Raw genomic sequence first — 16,219 nt, 5'->3', positions numbered from 1 at the left:
TGCGACATAATTTTGCACGTGGTAGAGCACATTTTGAGCTGGGGTAGGGGGGAACTCTCTTGAGGCCGGCGGGACCGCCCCAGGGCCCCTCATGTTACAACGGTGTGTCTGACGTTGGGTGCGCACCGCCACCGCCAGAGACACTACATTGTACTATGAGGGACCCAGTAGCAATGCCGTCAACCAAAAGCGAGCACACCCACCTCTTCAGACAAACAGCAGTCTCACGGGTGCTTGCGCCAAGTCGCGATACCACGGCCCCGTGTGGGGAGTTTTGCCATTTAGGGAGGTGTAAACATGTCGTATGCTGTACAATCAGCTGCAGCAAATTAGACATTAGAAAAGTAATTCACAGGCAAGAGCTTTTCATAGGAAAGCTAGGTGTCGGCCGGGCAAGGTGGGGCAAAAGATTTCGAAATCCAGTTGTGGTTCATTTTAATGAATGTTAGATCGTCAACATTTTGGGTAGCCAGACGAGTCCTTTTTTCGGTTAATATTGAACCTGCAGCACTGAATACTCTTTCTGATAGGACACTTGCTGCCGGGCAAGCAAGCTCCTGCAATGCATATTCTGCCAATTCTGGCCAGGTGTCTAATTTGGAGGCCCAGTAATCAAATGGGAATGACGGTTGAGGGAGAACATCGATAAGGGATGAAAAATAGTTAGTAACCATACTGGACAAATGTTGTCTCCTGTCACTTTCAATTGATGCAGCAGTACCTGTCCTGTCTGCGGTCATAGCAAAATCACTCCACAACCTGGTCAGAAAACCCCTCTGTCCAACGCCACTTCTGATGTGTGCACCCCTAACACTCCTAGTCTGCTGCCCCCTGGAGCTCGTGTGAGAACGATCACGTGCGCTGTGTGCTGGGAATGCCTGAAGCAAACGGTCAACAAGAGTTGATTGTTTGGTTGCTAATATTAGTTCCAAGTTCTCATGTGGCATAATATTTTGCAATTTGCCTTTATAGCGTGGATCAAGGAGGCAGGCCAACCAGTAATCGTCATCGTTCATCATTTTCGTAATGCGTGTGTCCCTTTTTAGGATACGTAAGGCATAATCCGCCATGTGGGCCAAAGTTCCAGTTGTCAAATCTCCGGTTGTGATTGGTTGAGGGGCAGTTGCAGGCAAATCTACGTCACTTGTGTCCCTCAAAAAACCAGAACCCGGCCGTGACACGCAACCAATTTCCTGTGCCCCCGGGAAAGGTTCGGCATTAAAAATATACTCATCCCCATCATCCTCCTCGTCCTCCACCTCCTCTTCGCCCGCTACCTCGTCCTGTACACTGCCCTGACCAGACAATGGCTGACTGTCATCAAGGCTTTCCTCTTCCTCTGGTGCAGACGCCTGCTCCTTTATGTGCGTCAAACTTTGCATCAGCAGACGCATTAGGGGGATGCTCATGCTTATTACGGTGTTGTCTGCACTAACCAGCCGTGTGCATTCCTCAAAACACTGAAGGACTTGACACATGTCTTGTATCTTAGACCACTGCACACCTGACAACTCCATGTCTGCCATCCTACTGCCTGCCCGTGTATCCTCCCACAAATAAATAACAGCACGCCTCTGTTCGCACAGTCTCTGAAGCATGTGCAGTGTTGAGTTCCACCTTGTTGCAACGTCTATGATGAGGCGATGCTGGGGAAGGTTCAAAGACCGCTGATAGGTCTGCATACGGCTGGCGTGTACAGGCGAACGTCGGATATGTGAGCAAAGTGCACGCACTTTGAGGAGCAGGTCGGAGAACCCAGGATAAGTTTTCAATAAGCACTGCACCACCAGGTTTAAGGTGTGAGCCAGGCAAGGAATGTGTTTCAGTTGGGAAAGAGAGATGGCAGCCATGAAATTCCTTCCGTTATCACTCACTACCTTGCCTGCCTCAAGATCTACTGTGCCCAGCCACGACTGCGTTTCTTGTTGCAAGAACTCGGACAGAACTTCCGCGGTGTGTCTGTTGTCGCCCAAACACTTCATAGCCAATACAGCCTGCTGACGCTTGGCAATGGGACAACTGGTGTGCAACAGTGTCATCTGCCGATGGAGTGGTTGGCAGACTGCGTTCTGTGGAAGAGCTGTAGCTTCTGCAGGAGGACGAGGAGGAGGAGGAGGAGGGGGTGCGAACGCCTACAGCCAACTGTTTCCTAGACCGTGGGCTAGGCACAACTGTCCCTAAATTGATGTCGCCTGTGGACCCTGCATCCACCACATTCACCCAGTGTGCCGTGATGGACACATAACGTCCCTGGCCATGCCTACTGGTCCATGCATCTGTAGTCAGGTGCACCTTTGTACTCACAGATTGCCTGAGTGCATGGACGATGCGCTGTTTAACATGCTGGTGCAGGGCTGGGATGGCTTTTCTGGAAAAAAAGTGTCGACTGGGTAGCTCGTATCGTGGTTCAGCGTACTCCATCAGGGCTTTGAAAGCTTCGCTTTCAACTAACCGGTAGGGCATCATCTCTAACGAGATTAGTCTAGCTATGTGGGCGTTAAAACCCTGTGTACGCGGATGCGAGGATAAGTACTTCCTTTTTCTAACCAGAGTCTCATGTAGGGTGAGCTGGACTGGAGAGCTGGAGATCGTGGAACTTTCGGGTGTGCCGGTGTACATGGCAGACTGAGAGACGGTTGGAGACGGTATTGTTTCCGCCGGTGCCCTAGATGCAATATTTCCTCCTACAAAACTGGTGGTTCCCTGACCCTGACTGCTTTTGGCTGGCAAAGAAACCTGCACAGATACTGCCGGTGGTGCGGAAAATGGTGGCCTTACAGTGACGGAAGGGATGTTGCGTTGCTGACTAGCTTCATTGGCCGAGGGTGCTACAACCTTAAGGGACGTTTGGTAGTTAGTCCAGGCTTGAAAATGCATGGTGGTTAAGTGTCTATGCATGCAACTAGTATTTAGACTTTTCAGATTCTGACCTCTGCTTAAGCTAGTTGAACATTTTTGACAGATGACTTTGCGCTGATCAGTTGGATGTTGTTTAAAAAAATGCCAGACTGCACTCTTCCTAGACTCGGATCCCTTTTCAGGGATTGCAGACTGAGCTTTAACCGGATGGCCACGCTGTCCTCCAACAGGTTTTGGCTTTGACACGCGTTTTGGGCCAGATACGGGCCCGGCAGATGGAACCTGTTGCGATGTTGATGCCTGCTGCGGCCCCTCCTCCACCTCCGCTTCTGAACTACTGCCGCCTGCACCCTGTTCCCCCAATGGCTGCCAATCGGGGTCAATAACTGGGTCATCTGTTATGGTTCTCAATGGCAAGAGAACATAGCCCAGCAAACATAAGAACTAGCTCTTGGAAGGATGGAAACTAATCTGACCATGAACTAAACCTGTCGCACAACTAACAGTAGCCGGGTAGCGTAGCCTGCGTTTTATCCCTAGACGCCCAGCGCCGGCCGGAGGACTAACTAATCCTGGCAGAGGAAAATATAGTCCTGGCTCACCTCTAGAGAAATTTCCCCGAAAGGCAGACAGAGGCCCCCACAAATATTGGCGGTGATTTTAGATGAAATGACAAACGTAGTATGAAAATAGGTTTAGCAAAATTGAGGTCCGCTTACTAGATAGCAGGAAGACAGAAAGGGCACTTTCATGGTCAGCTGAAAACCCTATCAAAACACCATCCTGAAATTACTTTAAGACTCTAGTATTAACTCATAACATCAGAGTGGCAATTTCAGATCACAAGAGCTTTCCAGACACAGAAACGAAACTACAGCTGTGAACTGGAACAAAATGCAAAAACAAACAAGGACAAAAGTCCAACTTAGCTGGGAGTTGTCTAGCAGCAGGAACATGCACAGAAAGGCTTCTGATTACAATGTTGACCGGCATGGAAGTGACAGAGGAGCAAGGCTAAATAGCGACTCCCACATCCTGATGGAAACAGGTGAACAGAGAGGATAATGCACACCAGTTCAATTCCACCAGTGGCCACCGGGGGAGCCCAAAATCCAATTTCACAACAGTACCCCCCCCTCAAGGAGGGGGCACCGAACCCTCACCAGAACCACCAGGGCGATCAGGATGAGCCCTATGAAAGGCACGGACCAAATCGGAGGCATGAACATCAGAGGCAGTCACCCAAGAATTATCCTCCTGACCGTATCCCTTCCATTTGAACAGATACTGGAGTTTCCGTCTGGAAACACGGGAGTCCAAGATTTTTTCCACAACGTACTCCAACTCGCCCTCAACCAACACCGGAGCAGGAGGCTCAACAGAAGGCACAACCGGTACCTCATACCTGCGCAATAATGACCGATGAAAAACATTATGAATAGAAAAAGATGCAGGGAGGTCCAAACGGAAGGACACAGGGTTAAGAATCTCCAATATCTTGTACGGGCCGATAAACCGAGGCTTAAACTTGGGAGAAGAAACCCTCATAGGGACAAAACGAGAAGACAACCACACCAAGTCCCCAACACAAAGCCGAGGACCAACCCGACGCCGGCGGTTGGCAAAAAGCTGAGTCTTCTCCTGGGACAACTTCAAATTGTCCACTACCTGCCCCCAAATCTGATGCAACCTCTCCACCACAGCATCCACTCCAGGACAATCCAAAGATTCCACCTGACCAGAAGAAAATCGAGGATGAAACCCCGAATTACAGAAAAAGGGAGACACCAAGGTGGCAGAGCTGGCCCGATTATTGAGGGCAAACTCCGCTAAAGGCAAAAAAGCAACCCAATCATCCTGATCTGCAGACACAAAACTGTCATGATCTCCATGGCCAGAGAACTAGCATAAGCCTATATAGGAACAAGCTCTTGGAAGATGGTAACTGTACTGACCATGAACTAAACCTACCGCACAACTAGAAGTAGCCAGGTAGCATGTCCTACTTTTTATCCCTATATGCCCAGCGCCGGCCGGAGAACTAAATAATGCTAGCAGAGGGAAATATAAGACCTGACTCACCTCTAGAGAAATGCCCAAAAAGGAGACAGAGGCCCCCCACATATATTGGCGGTGATTTTAGATGAAATAACAAACGCAGCAGGAAAATAGTTTTAGCAAATTTGAGGTCCGCTTTCTAGATAGCAGAAGACAGAAAGCACACTTTCATGGTCAGTAGAAAACCCTAACAAAACACCATCCAGAAATTACTTTAGGACTCTGGCATTAACTCATAATACCAGAGTGGCAATTCCTGATCAACAAGAGCTTTCCAGACACAGTAACGAAACTGCAGCTGTGAACTGGAACCAAAAAACAAAAACAAACAAGGACGAAAGTCCAACTTATCTAGTAGATGTCTGGGAGCAGGAACAAGCACAGAGAGGCTTCTGATAACATTGTTGACCGGCAAGCAACTAACAGAGAAGCCAGGTTATATAGCGACACCCAGATCTGATGAGAACAGGTGAACAGGGAAGATGATGACACAAGTTCAATTCCACCAGTAGCCACCGGGGGAGCCCAGAATCCAAATTCACAACAGTACCCCCCCCTCAAGGAGGGGGCACCGAACCCTCACCAGAACCACCAGGGCGATCAGGATGGGCCCTATGAAAGGCACGAACCAGATCGGAGGCATGAACATCAGATGCAGTGACCCAAGAATTATCCTCCTGGCCGTATCCCTTCCACTTGACCAGATACTGGAGTCTCCGTCTGGAAACACGGGAGTCCAGGATTTTCTCCACAACGTACTCCAACTCACCCTCAACCAACACCGGAGCAGGAGGCTCAACGGAAGGCACAACCGGTGCCTCATACCTGCGCAATAACGACCGATGAAAAACGTTATGAATAGAAAAGGATGCAGGGAGGTCTAAACGGAAGGAAACAGGGTTAAGAATCTCCAATATTTTATACGGACCGATGAACCGAGGCTTAAACTTAGGAGATGAGACCCTCATAGGGACAAAACGAGAAGACAACCACACCAAATCTCCAACACAAAGCCGAGGACCAACACGACGGTGACGGTTGGCAAAAAGCTGAGTCTTCTCCTGGGACAACTTCAAATTGTCCATCACCTGCCCCCAGATATGATGCAATCTCTCCACCACCGCATCCACTCCAGGACAATCCGAGGATTCCACCTGACCGGAGGAAAATCGAGGATGGAACCCCGAATTACAGAAAAACGGGGACACCAAGGTGGCAGAGCTGGCCCGATTATTGAGGGCGAACTCCGCCAATGGCAAAAAAGCAACCCAATCATCCTGGTCAGCAGACACAAAACACCTCAGATATGTCTCCAGGGTCTGATTAGTCCGCTCGGTCTGGCCATTAGTCTGAGGGTGAAAAGCAGACGAAAAAGACAAATCTATGCCCATCCTAGCACAGAATGCCCGCCAAAATCTAGACACAAATTGGGTTCCTCTGTCAGAAACGATATTCTCAGGAATACCATGCAAACGAACAACATTTTGAAAAAACAGGGGAACCAACTCGGAAGAAGAAGGCAATTTGGGCAGGGGAACCAAATGGACCATCTTAGAAAAACGGTCACACACCACCCAGATGACAGACATCTTCTGGGAAACAGGCAGATCTGAAATAAAATCCATCGAGATGTGCGTCCAAGGCCTCTTAGGAATAGGCAAGGGCAACAATAATCCACTAGCCCGAGAACAACAAGGCTTGGCCCGAGCACAAACGTCACAAGACTGCACAAAGCCTCGCACATCTCGTGACAGGGAAGGCCACCAGAAGGATCTTGCCACCAAATCCCTGGTACCAAAAATTCCAGGATGACCTGCCAATGCAGAAGAATGCACCTCAGAGATGACTCTACTGGTCCAATCATCAGGAACAAACAGCCTATCAGGCGGACAACGATCCGGTCTATCCGCCTGAAACTCCTGCAAGGCCCGCCGCAGGTCTGGAGAAACGGCTGACAAAATAACTCCATCCTTAAGGATACCTGTGGGTTCAGAGTTGCCGGGTGAATCAGGCTCAAAACTCCTAGAAAGGGCATCCGCCTTAACATTCTTAGAACCCGGTAGGTATGACACCACAAAATTAAACCGAGAAAAAAATAATGACCAGCGCGCCTGTCTAGGATTCAGGCGCCTGGCGGTCTCAAGATAAATCAAATTTTTGTGGTCAGTCAATACCACCACCTGATGTCTGGCCCCCTCAAGCCAATGGCGCCACTCCTCAAACGCCCACTTCATGGCCAAAAGCTCCCGATTCCCAACATCATAATTCCGCTCAGCGGGCGAAAATTTACGGGAAAAGAAGGCACAAGGCCTCATCACGGAGCAGTCAGAACTTTTCTGCGACAACACTGCCCCAGCTCCGATCTCAGAAGCGTCGACCTCAACCTGAAAAGGAAGAGCCACATCAGGCTGACGCAACACAGGGGCAGAAGAAAAACGGCGCTTAAGCTCCTGAAAGGCCTCCACAGCATCAGGGGACCAATTAGCAACATCAGCACCCTGTCTAGTCAAATCGGTCAATGGCTTAACGACATCCGAAAAACCAGAAATAAATCGACGATAAAAGTTGGCAAAGCCCAAAAATTTCTGAAGACTTTTAAGAGAAGAGGGCTGCGTCCAATCACAAATAGCTTGAACCTTGACAGGATCCATCTCAATGGAAGAGGGAGAAAAAATATATCCCAAAAAGGAAATTCTCTGAACCCCAAATACGCACTTAGAACCCTTGACACACAGAGAATTAGACCGCAAAACCTGAAAAACCCTCTTAACTTGCTGGACATGAGAGTCCCAGTCATCCGAAAAAATCAGAATATCATCCAGATACACTATCATAAATTTATCCAAAAAATCGCGGAAAATATCATGCATAAAGGACTGGAAGACTGAAGGGGCATTAGAAAGACCAAAAGGCATCACCAAATACTCAAAGTGGCCCTCGGGCGTATTAAATGCGGTTTTCCACTCATCCCCCTGCCTGATCCGCACCAAATTATACGCCCCACGGAGATCAATCTTAGAGAACCACTTGGCCCCCTTTATGCGAGCAAACAAATCAGTCAGCAACGGCAATGGGTATTGATATTTAACCGTGATTTTATTCAAAAGCCGATAATCAATACATGGTCTCAAAGAGCCGTCTTTTTTTGACACAAAGAAAAAACCGGCTCCTAAGGGAGATGACGATGGACGAATATGTCCCTTTTCCAAGGACTCCTTTATATATTCTCGCATAGCAGCATGTTCAGGCACAGACAGATTAAATAAACGACCCTTTGGGTATTTACTACCCGGAATTAAATCTATAGCACAATCGCACTCACGGTGCGGAGGTAGTGAACCCAGCTTGGGTTCTTCAAAGACGTCACGATAATCAGACAGGAACTCAGGGATTTCAGAGGGAATAGATGATGAAATGGAAACCAAAGGTACGTCCCCATGAGTCCCCCTACATCCCCAGCTCAACACAGACATAGCTCTCCAGTCAAGGACTGGGTTGTGAGACCGCAGCCATGGCAATCCTAGCACCAAATCATCATGTAGATTATACAGCACCAGAAAACGAATAGTCTCCTGGTGATCCGGATTAATACGCATAGTTACTTGTGTCCAGTATTGTGGTTTATTATTAGCCAATGGGGTGGAGTCAATCCCCTTCAGAGGAATATGAGTCTCCAAAGGCTCTAAATCATACCCACAACGATTGGCAAAGGACCAATCCATAAGACTCAAAGCGGCGCCAGAGTCGATATAGGCGTCCGTAGTAATAGATGACAAAGAGCAAATCAGGGTCACAGACAAAATAAATTTAGACTGCAAAGTGCCAATGGAAACGGATTTATCAAGCTTTTTAGTACGCTTAGAGCATGCTGATATAACATGAGTAGAATCCCCACAATAGAAACACAACCCATTTTTCCGTCTAAAATTCTGCCGCTCGCTTCTGGACAGAATTCTAACACACTGCATGCTTTCTGGCGTCTTCTCAGTGGACACCGCCAGATGGTGCACTGGTTTGCGCTCCCGCAGACGCCTATCGATCTGAATGGCCATTGTCATGGACTCATTCAGACCCGCAGGCACAGGGAACCCCACCATAACATCCTTAATGGCATCAGAGAGACCCTCTCTGAAAGTAGCCGCCAAGGCACACTCATTCCACTGAGTAAGCACAGACCATTTACGGAATCTTTGGCAGTAAATTTCAGCTTCATCTTGCCCCTGCGATAGGGACATCAAAGTTTTTTCTGCCTGAAGTTCCAAATGAGGTTCCTCATAGAGCAACCCCAAGGCCAGAAAAAACGCATCCACATTGCGCAACGCAGGATCCCCTGGTGCCAATGAAAAAGCCCAGTCTTGAGGGTCGCCGCGGAGCAAGGAAATCACAATCCCAACCTGCTGGGCAGGGTCTCCAGCAGAACGAGATTTCAGGGACAAAAATAACTTGCAATTATTTCTAAAATTCTGAAAGCCAGATCTATTCCCTGAGAAGAATTCCGGCAAAGGAATTCTCGGCTCTGATACCGGAGCATGAACAACAAAATCTTGCAAACTTTGTACTTTCGTGGCGAGATTATTCAAACCTGCAGTTACACTCTGAAGATCCATTATAGACAGGTGAACACAGAGCCATTCAAAGATTATAAGGAGAGAGAAAAAAAAGAAAGACTGCAGCATAGACAGACTGGCAAGTGATCCAATTAAGAGCACAAAAAAAAAAAAAAAAAAAAAAAAAAAACTCTCAGCAGACTTCTTATTTCTCTCCTTTCTCAGCCAAGGATTTTAACCCTTTAGTGGGCCGGTCAAACTGTCATGATCTCCATGGCCAGAGAACTAGCATAAGCCTATATAGGAACAAGCTCTTGGAAGATGGTAACTGTACTGACCATGAACTAAACCTACCGCACAACTAGAAGTAGCCAGGTAGCATGTCCTACTTTTTATCCCTATATGCCCAGCGCCGGCCGGAGAACTAAATAATGCTAGCAGAGGGAAATATAAGACCTGACTCACCTCTAGAGAAATGCCCAAAAAGGAGACAGAGGCCCCCCACATATATTGGCGGTGATTTTAGATGAAATAACAAACGCAGCAGGAAAATAGTTTTAGCAAATTTGAGGTCCGCTTTCTAGATAGCAGAAGACAGAAAGCACACTTTCATGGTCAGTAGAAAACCCTAACAAAACACCATCCAGAAATTACTTTAGGACTCTGGCATTAACTCATAATACCAGAGTGGCAATTCCTGATCAACAAGAGCTTTCCAGACACAGTAACGAAACTGCAGCTGTGAACTGGAACCAAAAAACAAAAACAAACAAGGACGAAAGTCCAACTTATCTAGTAGATGTCTGGGAGCAGGAACAAGCACAGAGAGGCTTCTGATAACATTGTTGACCGGCAAGCAACTAACAGAGAAGCCAGGTTATATAGCGACACCCAGATCTGATGAGAACAGGTGAACAGGGAAGATGATGACACAAGTTCAATTCCACCAGTAGCCACCGGGGGAGCCCAGAATCCAAATTCACAACACAAAACACCTCAAATATGTCTCCAAGGTCTGATTCGTCCGCTCGGTCTGGCCATTAGTCTGAGGATGGAAAGCAGACAAGAAAGACAAATCTATGCCCATCCTAGCACAGAATGCTCGCCAAAATCTAGACACGAATTGGGTACCTCTGTCAGAAACGATATTCTCTGGAATACCATGCAAACGGACCACATTTTGAAAAAACAGAGGAACCAACTCGGAAGAAGAAGGCAACTTAGGCAGGGGAACCAAATGGACCATCTTAGAGAAACGATCACACACCACCCAGATGACAGACATCTTCTGAGAAACAGGAAGATCCGAAATAAAATCCATCGAGATGTGCGTCCAGGGCCTCTTCGGGATAGGCAAGGGCAACAACAATCCACTAGCCCGAGAACAACAAGGCTTGGCCCGAGCACAAACGTCACAAGACTGCACGAAGCCTCGCACATCTCGAGACAGGGAAGGCCACCAGAAGGACCTTGCCACCAAATCCCTGGTACCAAAGATTCCAGGATGACCTGCCAACGCAGAAGAATGAACCTCAGAAATGACTTTACTGGTCCAATCATCAGGAACAAACAGTCTACCAGGTGGGCAACGATCAGGTCTATCCGCCTGAAACTCCTGCAAGGCCCGCCGCAGGTCTGGAGAAACGGCAGACAATATCACTCCATCCTTAAGGATACCTGTAGGTTCAGAATTACCAGGGGAGTCAGGCTCAAAACTCCTAGAAAGGGCATCCGCCTTAACATTCTTAGAACCCGGCAGGTAGGACACCACAAAATTAAACCGAGAGAAAAACAACGACCAGCGCGCCTGTCTAGGATTCAGGCGTCTGGCGGACTCAAGATAAATTAGATTTTTGTGGTCAGTCAATACCACCACCTGATGTCTAGCCCCCTCAAGCCAATGACGCCACTCCTCAAAAGCCCACTTCATGGCCAAAAGCTCCCGATTCCCAACATCATAATTCCGCTCGGCGGGCGAAAATTTACGCGAGAAAAAAGCACAAGGTCTCATCACGGAGCAATCGGAACTTCTCTGCGACAAAACCGCCCCAGCTACGATTTCAGAAGCGTTGACCTCAACCTGAAAAGGAAGAGCAACATCAGGCTGACGCAACACAGGGGCGGAAGAAAAGCGGCGCTTAAGCTCCCGAAAGGCCTCCACAGCAGCAGGGGACCAATCAGCAACATCAGCACCCTTCTTAGTCAAATCAGTCAATGGTTTAACAACATCAGAAAAACCAGCAATAAATCGACAATAAAAGTTAGCAAAGCCCAAAAATTTCTGAAGACTCTTAAGAGAAGAGGGTTGCGTCCAATCACAAATAGCCTGAACCTTGACAGGATCCATCTCGATTGAAGAGGGGGAAAAAATATATCCCAAAAAGGAAATCTTCTGAACCCCAAAAACGCACTTAGAACCCTTCACACACAAGGAATTAGACCGCAAAACCTGAAAAACCCTCCTGACCTGCTGGACATGAGAGTCCCAGTCATCCGAAAAAATCAAAATATCATCCAGATACACAATCATAAATTTATCCAAATAATCACGGAAAATGTCATGCATAAAGGACTGAAAGACTGAAGGGGCATTTGAAAGACCAAAAGGCATCACCAAATACTCAAAGTGGCCCTCGGGCGTATTAAATGCGGTTTTCCACTCATCCCCCTGCTTAATTCGCACCAAATTATACGCCCCACGGAGATCTATCTTAGAGAACCACTTGGCCCCCTTTATGCGAGCAAACAAATCAGTCAGCAGTGGCAACGGATATTGATATTTAACCGTGATTTTATTCAAAAGCCGATAATCAATGCACGGCCTCAAAGAGCCATCTTTCTTAGCCACAAAGAAAAAACCGGCTCCTAAGGGAGATGACGAAGGACGAATATGTCCCTTTTCCAAGGACTCCTTTATATATTCTCGCATAGCAGCATGTTCGGGCACAGACAGATTAAATAAACGACCCTTAGGGTATTTACTACCCGGAATCAAATCTATGGCACAATCGCACTCCCGGTGCGGAGGTAATGAACCAAGCTTAGGTTCTTCAAAAACGTCACGATATTCAGTCAAGAATTCAGGAATCTCAGAGGGAATAGATGATGAAATGGAAACCACAGGTACGTCCCCATGCGTCCCCTTACATCCCCAGCTTAACACAGACATAGCTTTCCAGTCAAGGACTGGGTTATGAGATTGCAGCCATGGCAATCCAAGCACCAACACATCATGTAGGTTATACAGCACAAGAAAGCGAATAATCTCCTGGTGATCCGGATTAATCCGCATAGTTACTTGTGTCCAGTATTGTGGTTTATTGCTAGCCAATGGGGTGGAGTCAATCCCCTTCAGGGGTATAGGAGTTTCAAGAGGCTCCAAATCATACCCACAGCGTTTGGCAAAGGACCAATCCATAAGACTCAAAGCGGCGCCAGAGTCGACATAGGCATCCGCGGTAATAGATGATAAAGAACAAATCAGGGTCACAGATAGAATAAACTTAGACTGTAAAGTGCCAATTGAAACAGACTTATCAAGCTTCTTAGTAAGCTTAGAGCATGCTGATATAACATGAGTTGAATCACCGCAATAGAAGCACAACCCATTTTTTCGTCTAAAATTCTGCCGTTCACTTCTGGACAGAATTCTATCACATTGCATATTCTCTGGCGTCTTCTCAGTAGACACCGCCAAATGGTGCACAGGTTTGCGCTCCCGCAGACGCCTATCGATCTGGATAGCCATTGTCATGGACTCATTCAGACCCGCAGGCACAGGGAACCCCACCATAACATCCTTAATGGCATCAGAGAGACCCTCTCTGAAATTCGCCGCCAGGGCGCACTCATTCCACTGAGTAAGCACAGCCCATTTACGGAATTTCTGGCAGTATATTTCAGCTTCGTCTTGCCCCTGAGATAGGGACATCAAGGCCTTTTCCGCCTGAAGTTCTAACTGAGGTTCCTCATAAAGCAACCCCAAGGCCAGAAAAAACGCATCCACATTGAGCAACGCAGGATCCCCTGGAGCCAATGCAAAAGCCCAATCCTGAGGGTCGCCCCGGAGCAAGGAAATCACAATCCTGACCTGCTGAGCAGGATCTCCAGCAGAGCGAGATTTCAGGGACAAAAACAACTTGCAATTATTTTTGAAATTTTGAAAGCAAGATCTATTCCCCGAGAAAAATTCAGGCAAAGGAATTCTAGGTTCAGATATAGGAACATGAACAACAAAATCTTCTAAATTTTGAACTTTCGTGGTGAGATTATTCAAACCTGCAGCTAAACTCTGAATATCCATTTTAAACAGGTGAACACAGAGCCATTCCAGGATTAGAAGGAGAGAGAGAGAGAAAGGCTGCAATATAGGCAGATTTGCAAGAGATTCAATTACAAGCACACTCAGAACTGAAGGAAAAAAAAAATAAAAAAAAATCTTCAGCAGACTTCTCTTTTCTCTCCTTTCTCTGTCAATTAATTTAACCCTTACTGGCCGGTCAAACTGTTATGGTTCTCAATGGCAAGAGAACATAGCCCAGCAAACATAAGAACTAGCTCTTGGAAGGATGGAAACTAATCTGACCATGAACTAAACCTGTCGCACAACTAACAGTAGCCGGGTAGCGTAGCCTGCGTTTTATCCCTAGACGCCCAGCGCCGGCCGGAGGACTAACTAATCCTGGCAGAGGAAAATATAGTCCTGGCTCACCTCTAGAGAAATTTCCCCGAAAGGCAGACAGAGGCCCCCACAAATATTGGCGGTGATTTTAGATGAAATGACAAACGTAGTATGAAAATAGGTTTAGCAAAATTGAGGTCCGCTTACTAGATAGCAGGAAGACAGAAAGGGCACTTTCATGGTCAGCTGAAAACCCTATCAAAACACCATCCTGAAATTACTTTAAGACTCTAGTATTAACTCATAACATCAGAGTGGCAATTTCAGATCACAAGAGCTTTCCAGACACAGAAACGAAACTACAGCTGTGAACTGGAACAAAATGCAAAAACAAACAAGGACAAAAGTCCAACTTAGCTGGGAGTTGTCTAGCAGCAGGAACATGCACAGAAAGGCTTCTGATTACAATGTTGACCGGCATGGAAGTGACAGAGGAGCAAGGCTAAATAGCGACTCCCACATCCTGATGGAAACAGGTGAACAGAGAGGATAATGCACACCAGTTCAATTCCACCAGTGGCCACCGGGGGAGCCCAAAATCCAATTTCACAACAGTCATCTATTACCTCCTCTTCGAGCTCGTGTGCAACTTCGTCTGTGTCACTGTGTCGGTCGGTGGTATAGCGTTCGTGGCGGGGCAACATAGTCTCATCAGGGTCTGATTGTGGATCTGTACCCTGAGAGGGCAATGTGGTGGTCTGAGTCAAAGGAGCAGCATAGTACTCTGGCTGTGGCTGTGCATCAGTGCACTCCATGTCAGAATATACTTGTAATGGGCATGGCCTGTTAAATGTTTCACTTTCTAAGCCAGGGACGGTATGTGTAAAGAGCTCCATGGAGTGACCCGTTGTGTCGCCTGCTGCATCCTTCTCTCTTGTTGTAGTTTTTGCTGAGGAGGACAAGGAAGCGACTTGTCCCTGACCGTGAACATCCACAAGCGACGCGCTGCTTTTACATTTACCAGTTTCGGAAGAGGAGGCAAAAGAGCTAGAGGCTGAGTCTGCAATGTAAGCCAAAACTTGCTGTTGCTGCTCCGCCTTTAAAAGCGGTTTTCCTACTCCCAGAAAAGAGAGCGTTCGAGGCCTTGTGTAGCCTGACGACGAAACTGGCTCCACAGCTCCAGACTTAGGTGGAATATTTTTATCCCCACGACCACCTGATGCTCCACTACCACTACCATCATTACCAGCTGACAATGAACGCCCACGACGACCTCTTGCACCAGACTTCCTCATTGTTTTAAAATCTTAACCAAAGTAACTTTATTTGTTGCTGTCAAACAACTTACACGGTGAGCTATAACTTCAGTATGATTTCAATATCCCTTAACAGGTTGGTGAGACCACAAGGAAAATCAGGCACAATGTTACACACTCTGTTTTCTGTGGCACAAAATCACAGAGATGACACACACGCAGGACTGTCACTCAAACACTAATGTCAATATTAATCTCCCACCTAATTTATTTATTTTTTTTTCTCAGGGAGACTTTAGAAACCAAATAATATAAAAAAAAAAACAAAAAAAAAAACAACAAAAAAAAGGCTTTCTATGGCCCACAATTAGAGAGAGAGAGGTGGCACACCCAGGAGTCAAGACTGGCGCACAAGCTGAAAGGGCAATATTACTCTCCCACTGTTTTTTTAAGTTTTTTTTTTATTATTTTCAGGGAGACTTTAGAAACCAAATAATATTAAAAAAACCAAAAAAATAAATAGCCTTTCTATGGCCCACTGAATGAGAGAGAGAGGTGGCACACCCAGGAGTCAAGACTGGCACACAAGCTGAAAGGGCAATATTACTCTCCCACTGTTTTTTTTATGTATTTTTTGTTTTTTAAGGGAGACTTTAGAAACCCAATAATATTTAAAAAAAAAAAAAAAAAAGGCTTTCTATGGCCCACTGAATGAGAGAGAGAGGTGGCACACCCAGGAGTCAAGACTGGCACACAAGCTGAAAGGGCAATATTACTCTCCCACTGTTTTTTTATGTTTTTTTTGTTTTTTAAGGGAGACTTTAGAAACCCAATAATATTTAAAAAAAAAAAAAAAAAAAGGCTTTCTATGGCCCACT

Source organism: Ranitomeya variabilis, chromosome 1 (assembly GCF_051348905.1).
Source record: "Ranitomeya variabilis isolate aRanVar5 chromosome 1, aRanVar5.hap1, whole genome shotgun sequence".
Classification (NCBI taxonomy): domain Eukaryota; kingdom Metazoa; phylum Chordata; class Amphibia; order Anura; family Dendrobatidae; genus Ranitomeya; species Ranitomeya variabilis.
The sequence above is the reverse complement of the archived record's forward strand: the minus strand, read 5'-3'. Positions refer to the sequence as shown.